At 35.6% G+C, this 6,719-nt stretch overlaps 1 long non-coding RNA gene across 1 annotated transcript in view; it reads left to right on the top strand.

The window, feature by feature from the left end:
• The window catches only part of LOC149135282 (uncharacterized), a 5,833-nt gene extending 2,867 nt beyond the window's left edge, over positions 1-2,966 (top strand). Inside the window, exon 2 of the long non-coding RNA XR_016242330.1 lies at positions 2,601-2,966. This is a non-coding gene — a long non-coding RNA (uncharacterized LOC149135282). The remainder of the gene's footprint in view (positions 1-2,600) is intronic.
• The last annotated feature ends 3,753 nt before the right edge of the window (positions 2,967-6,719 follow it).

The raw sequence follows: 6,719 nt of genomic DNA, 5'->3' as shown, positions 1-6,719 counted from the left end.
CAGTGTGAGTCACATACCGCATAAGTGGCACAATAGACAGTATGTGAGTGACGCTGAGACACGGAAGGGCTTGGACACCTTCGATCATATGTATAGTAATCCCTCGCCATATCGCGGTTCGCCTATCGCGGTTTATTATAATTGATACCGCCGTGGTGTTGTTTTGCATTTACGATAAAATAGATATATATACAAATTATAAACAGAATTAAAAAATCTTTTATTACAGTACTGTTTCTACTTCGTGGATTTTCACCTATCGCGGGAGTGGGGGTGGGGTTGGAACCTAACACCTGCGATAGTCGAAGGATTACTATATTCTCGGAGAGGGCTGATCTGAGACTAACATCGTCGTCGTCGATGACGACGGATTTTTCTTGATTGTAGCTGAATCACGAAGATTTGTGGCGATAAAACATGTTCGAATCACATTCCAACAACTTGCGCTATTCTCAATATCTCAGCTATTCCCTACCCGTCTTATGTATTGATTTATAAACGAATGTATCATCGGTATGGTTTAACTAGATAGGGTGGGGAATCTGATCAGTTATGTATTTATTTATCTCAAATACATATGTAAAATCAAATCAATACTCAGGAAGCCATTGAAGTGAGAGAAGGGCTTTTTCGATCGCATGAATTGCTAGAAATAGTAACCGAATATCCCAAATATCTCTCAAATCACTCTGTGCTGTCTTAAAAAAATAAAAGATACGTTAAATAATGTTTTCCTAGATGCACTGTGCCTAAGAGAAAAAAGAGAAACGGAGCGATAGTCATGGCTGGTTGTTTTTGAACGTAGATATGATGGATCAAGGCTGACCATCGAACTAGGGCTAACTTAAAATTACAAGATTTATAAGTCAGTCAAAGCACAAAGCCAGAAATTTATTTCACGTTGCTCCAATCCACTCATCTGACAAAAATGAATAGTACCTGTATTTCAAGGGGTCAGCCTTGTCACATTCTGTGTCACACAGAATCACTCTGACAAGTATGTGAAGGAGCACGCATGTCCGTGGAGTGGTCAGCCGCTTGCACGTTAATCTCACGAGCAAGCTGTTCCGTTGAGTGGATCAACTGGAACTCTCGTCGTCGTAAGCGACGGAGTGCCAGTTATATATATATATATCTGAACGAAAGAACAAAAGACAAACTCGACCCATTGTCTAGTAAAATACTCTAAAAGATTTTTTAAAGAAATTAAATTACAAAGAGCACGTTTAATTTTTTTTTTCTTTTTTACTACTAGTGGCTATTATAGCTAGATTGCTATTTATTCTCATAAGACCAAAAAGGAAAGCACAAATTTTATATACGACACTTACTATACTGTACAGATTGATTGATAGAACAAGCAAAAGTGTGTTTCAGGTCATGAAATAAAAGTCGGTACTTTTCTCTGATGTTAACACTAAGCATCACCTCTGGCGATGTAAGCAACAAATAGGTTCCTCATAATTTGATTTGTAGAAGAAAAAACAATAGAGAATTTTATGTTCGGTAAAGGACTTTATAGCACCCCTCCTCCCTCCAGGTCATCCAAAAGTGTTTAAATATCTGTTTCTATTTTCGGATTATTTCAGGAGCTTTTTGTTTGTCTAATCATTGTTTTTTTTTTAGTTTTGATATTTTTATCCTCCACCACTTTTACTTTATTGTGAGATTTTTCAAACTACTTCGGTGTGTATGAAATAAGAATGGATTTGTCCAGTGATTAATATCGCATCTCAGCTCATAGGAAAAAAGATCAAAGAATCAACGTTAAAGTCCGAGGAAACCAGCAATGGTCTGCGTCAGTAAAAATTAGTCAATAAAATTCGCAAAAATTACACTAACGTAGTTTTGCTTCTTTGGTCTTCAACATCTCGACACGATTGGTCTTTGTGTATCAGTTTATGATAACTATACGTACATGTAATACATTCATATACATACATACATACATACAAACACACACACACACACACACATATATATATGCATATACATATATATATGCACATGTATATACATATATATGTGTGTGGATATGTATATATATATATATATATATATATATATATATATATTATATAAATATGTATATACACATATGTATATGTATGTACATATATAATATATATATATATATATATATATATAAAGAGAGAGAGAGAGAGAGAGAGAGAGAAAGAGAGAGATAGAGAAAGAGAAAGAGATATAGAGATGTGTATCTATAATACATACATATATATATATATATATATATATATATATATATATATATATATGCGCATATGTATAAGTGTGTATACTCACACACACACAGATACATGCAAACGTACATACATACATACATACATTGACAGATAGATAGATAGATAGATAGACAGATGTAGAGAGAAGGGGGAAAGAGAGAAAGGGAATGAGAGAGAGAGAATGGAGAGGGGGAGAAAGGGACAGAAAAAGAAATTTCGCTATCCTTTTTAGAGTCTCTTTTGGTGATCGCCATAATACGACAGTAAGTTTCCACTGATCCAAATTCATAATGAGGTTTCCTATTCCCAATAGGATTTGTTTCATTAATCTATATTGATTTTTTTTTTTTTTTGCAGAAGCATAGGGCCGCAAGCTTGAGGGGAAGGAAGAGCACTTGACTCGTACTCGTTATGTCGCCAGTCTGCATTACGTTGAGAAATTGTACTGTTAACAGTACAATATTATGTTCCCGAGCTCTTGAGATTCAGCAGAATACGAAGTGATAAATTTGGTGCGTACTTCACAGAATACGATTCCATATCTCGTAGTTCTCCGTCTAAATATCCACCAAAATAAAAGTGGCCTGGTAATAAATGGAGTCAATTTAATCGACTATTCTTAAACATTAGTTATCTTCATTTTATCGTCTGATACTCTAAACTGTAATCGTCGGTTATCAGAGTCCATTCTACAAAAATAAAAATAAAATTATTGTTATACTTGGGGTATTATTATTATTGTTGTTGTTGTTGTTGTTGTTGTTGTTGTTGTTGTTGTTATTGTTTTAGATTCTTTACCAAAATTGATTCGTCACACATCCTGTAACCTCTTCAGCGACTCTATCTCACGTGTCTCCAACAATTGGCAAAATATGACCATCCCCAAGTATAACAATATATGTTTCAATACACGATTTCACATCAAGAATTTGGAAAAAAAAAAAAAAAGAAACGAGTAAAATAATAAAAAATAATATTCTTTTTTAGAACAGTGGATCTCGAAACGTATGAAGCTATGAATAATAATTTTAGCACAAGGCCAGCAATTTCGGGGTTGAGGCAATACTATTACATTGACCCTAATGTATAAATGGTACTTATTTTATCGACTACGAAAGGATAGAAGGCAAAGTCAATCTCAGTGCCGCTAAGCAATTTGCCCGGTGTGCTAACGATTTTACTAGGATCAAAAAATTCGAAGGCTGTCTGTGGGACTTGAAGCCATAATTCCTATAGACATGACTGGCGCTCGTCTATTGGATCAAAGTAATCCTTCGAATTTCTCTATCCATTTTAAAAACCTTATTCTTACCAGCGAGGCCAATTATAGAAAGTCTTTCATGCCTACAGGAAACGTGAGTTCGAGCACTAAGAGCAGCCTTCGACTTTTTCTACTCCCGAATTTACATGCTGTTTATTTATAGCTATGTGTGCTTCGAGATCCACTGTTCTAAAAAAGAATTATTTCACTTCTCAAAATTTTATAAATTCTTATGACATTAAAAATAAATACGTATATAAATGAAACCAATGCCACCAGATCTCTTGCTCTCTCTCTCTCTCTCTCTCTCTCTCTCTCTCTCTCTCTCTCTCTCTCTCTCTCTCTCTCTCTCTCTCTCTCACACACACACACACACAAAGAAATGTTTTAAAAATATTCTTGGTGTGACGAATAATATGCTCTTGTTTCTGTATCTGTGATTTAAATTCGAGATTTGATTTCGATTACTTTGAACAATAAATTTCCATTTTACATCTTTTTTAACCTCTTTAGATCCAGGGGGAACTGGAGAATTCTTTTGCTGCGAAACCGCTGAAGAAAATAAAGGTTTTGCTCTTGACACCAGCAAATATTTCTTCTCGTGGATTGTACTATCCTTAATAACGATATCCCAAACCGCTTGTTAAAGCGTCCATCTTGGAAGATTTCATAACACTGCTTTATCAATTTTCCCTCTATAAAGTTTCTTTTCTGTATTAATGACCCATTCTTGTCACTGTTTACCACCTGCATTCTTTTACCGTTAATACTACACTAAATTTTTCTCCTTTTGCATTCCGATTTCATTTACATGCAAACTCAGCATTTCTTTCAGGTTTAAATATTCCCTTGTGTAAACGACCTTGAGGAAACTTCTTGTAATTGAAGTGCAACAAATGTCCAAAAGCACAAAAACAACCCTACATATCTTAGGAAAATGTTCCTGCAACGCAACACTCGCTATTTCTTTTACTATTTTATGGCTTCTAAAGCAACGAACTGGCAGAATTGTTACCGCGTCGGGCAAAATGCTTAGCAGTATTTCGTGAGTATTTCAAATGCCACTAGAATCGACTTTGCCTTTCATCATTTCGAGGTCGATAAAGTAAGTACCATTTGAGTACTGGAGTCGATGTAATCGGCTTACCTCATCCCCAAAACTTCTGGTCTTGCGCCACAATTTGAAACAAATATCTTGTGACTTTGTTTGAAGAGGAAGGCCAGCAGCTACAATCTGTAACCTTTTTGTAGAATCTTCAAGATTAATAAGAGATTAAATATGCAAAAGGTAAAATAAACCGCGACCCAACCAAATGCAGGCAGCAAAATAGACTCCAGGCATCCAAGGGTCAGACAGTAGTGCTAAACTGAGTACACTTATCACCCAAGAACAAGTACAGTTCGTCCAGCAGGCTTCTTCACAGTTTCCATTGACCCAATTTCGCTCACAAGGCTTGGATCGACTCCGGTGTATTGAAGGAGATACTTACACAAGGTATCACACAGTGGAATCAAACTCAGAACGACGTGATTGCGAAGCGAACTTCTTAATCACATGATCATGAATATTGAACTAATTACGATCACTCAACTAAAACCACCTACCGCATATCTCAAACGGTGAGCTTTACCATTTCTGATGAACTCATTACGATTAAGCATTTAAAGATTAAGTTTCTTTGTCAGTAAAACAAAATATTTCGGCCTTGACTAGCTTCTGATTTTAAGTTCTCCTGGGAACTCTTCTTGCATCAAGAATAAGAGCCAGAAATAGAACTAGCGGCCCGATAGACAAGCATTCATCAACATTTTCCATCCACAAGATCACTTCCGAACTGTTTTAACCCCACTTCTCCCCCCCTCTCTCTCTCTCTTTCTCTCTCCCGCTCTCTCCCCCTTTCACCCCTCTGTCTCTGTCTGTCTGTCTCTCTCTCTCTTTCCTCTACTGGATAAAAAGGTCTCTTATTCATCAAAACTTGGAGAAAGGCGTGGGCAAGAGCTCCGTGGTTAGGATATGAAACGCAGCAGTTTGTGTGTGTGTGTGTGTGTGTGTGTGCGCACGCACGTATACATATATGTGTGTGTGCATATATATATATACATACACACATTAGGTGATACACAAGAACTCAACTATGAGAGCATTGCATCTTATAGCAGAAACAGCAGTTAGCTAATGAAGTTCATTACATAATTTCCTGTCCCTTTGTCATTTATATAATCTCTTTTTACGCTTTCTACTCAGCTAACACTTTGGCATATGTGTATTGAGTTCTAACACCAGGTTATTAGTATCGTTATGCCTAAGCGAAATATTAAAATGTGTATATATATATATATATATATATATATATATATATATATATATATATATATATATATATATATATATGTATATATATACACATATATACACATCCTCTGTCTTAACACACTTTTCTCGCACAAGCTGGTGTGTCTTGTATTCTAATTACTAAGCCCTTTCTCACTTCTTCCTTTCGCAGTCGTATCATTTCGAAACGCTCTACTCAGCAATTTTTCACTCTCGACATCTGCAATTCAGTCAAATTAACCTTACTCGGCAGTCACGAAACGTCATAATTATTCTTATTTTTTTTTAAAAAAGGCTACGAAGAAGCTATGGATTCAGCCTTCATTCCTCACACGAAATCACAAAATAGATTCTGATTCCATATTATGCTATCCGTGTTCGTTTTAGATTAGTAAAAAATTGAATTCTAATTAACTTCACATGCTTTGTAAGGAAAGAAAAGTATAAGCAGAGAAAGAAAACAAATCGTCATTCCATCAGAAAAACGAATTTTCATTTGGTTATTGTGAACAGGAAAAAGATTTTTCAATACAATTTTTAAGCTTTCTTTTTCTAAAACTCTAAGCGGAGAATAGAAAATTTTGAAATGAAGAGCAAGTTACTTGCTACTTTTAAATTATTAACTCCTTTAATTTAGTAACAATTAAAGGAGAGGACGTTGGTGTTGCCTTGACGGAGGTTTGCGCTCTCTGAGTGCTCTTGTTATTATCATTATTGTTATTATTATTATTATTGTTCAGTAGTTTTATTTTTATAACGTACTTTCACTTCACTACCGAGCGCAGCTCTGTGCGCCTTGGGTATGTGCTGTGGTTTGCTGTGGTGCTCTTATGGTTACTGTATTGAAAGTGTTTTGCGTAGGATGTGTGCTGTGCCCAGTAGT

The sequence above is a fragment of the Octopus bimaculoides genome, chromosome 6 (assembly GCF_046866305.1).
Source record: "Octopus bimaculoides isolate indiv1 chromosome 6, ASM4686630v1, whole genome shotgun sequence".
Lineage (NCBI taxonomy): Eukaryota > Metazoa > Mollusca > Cephalopoda > Octopoda > Octopodidae > Octopus > Octopus bimaculoides.
The sequence above is the reverse complement of the archived record's forward strand: the minus strand, read 5'-3'. Positions and strand labels throughout refer to the sequence as shown.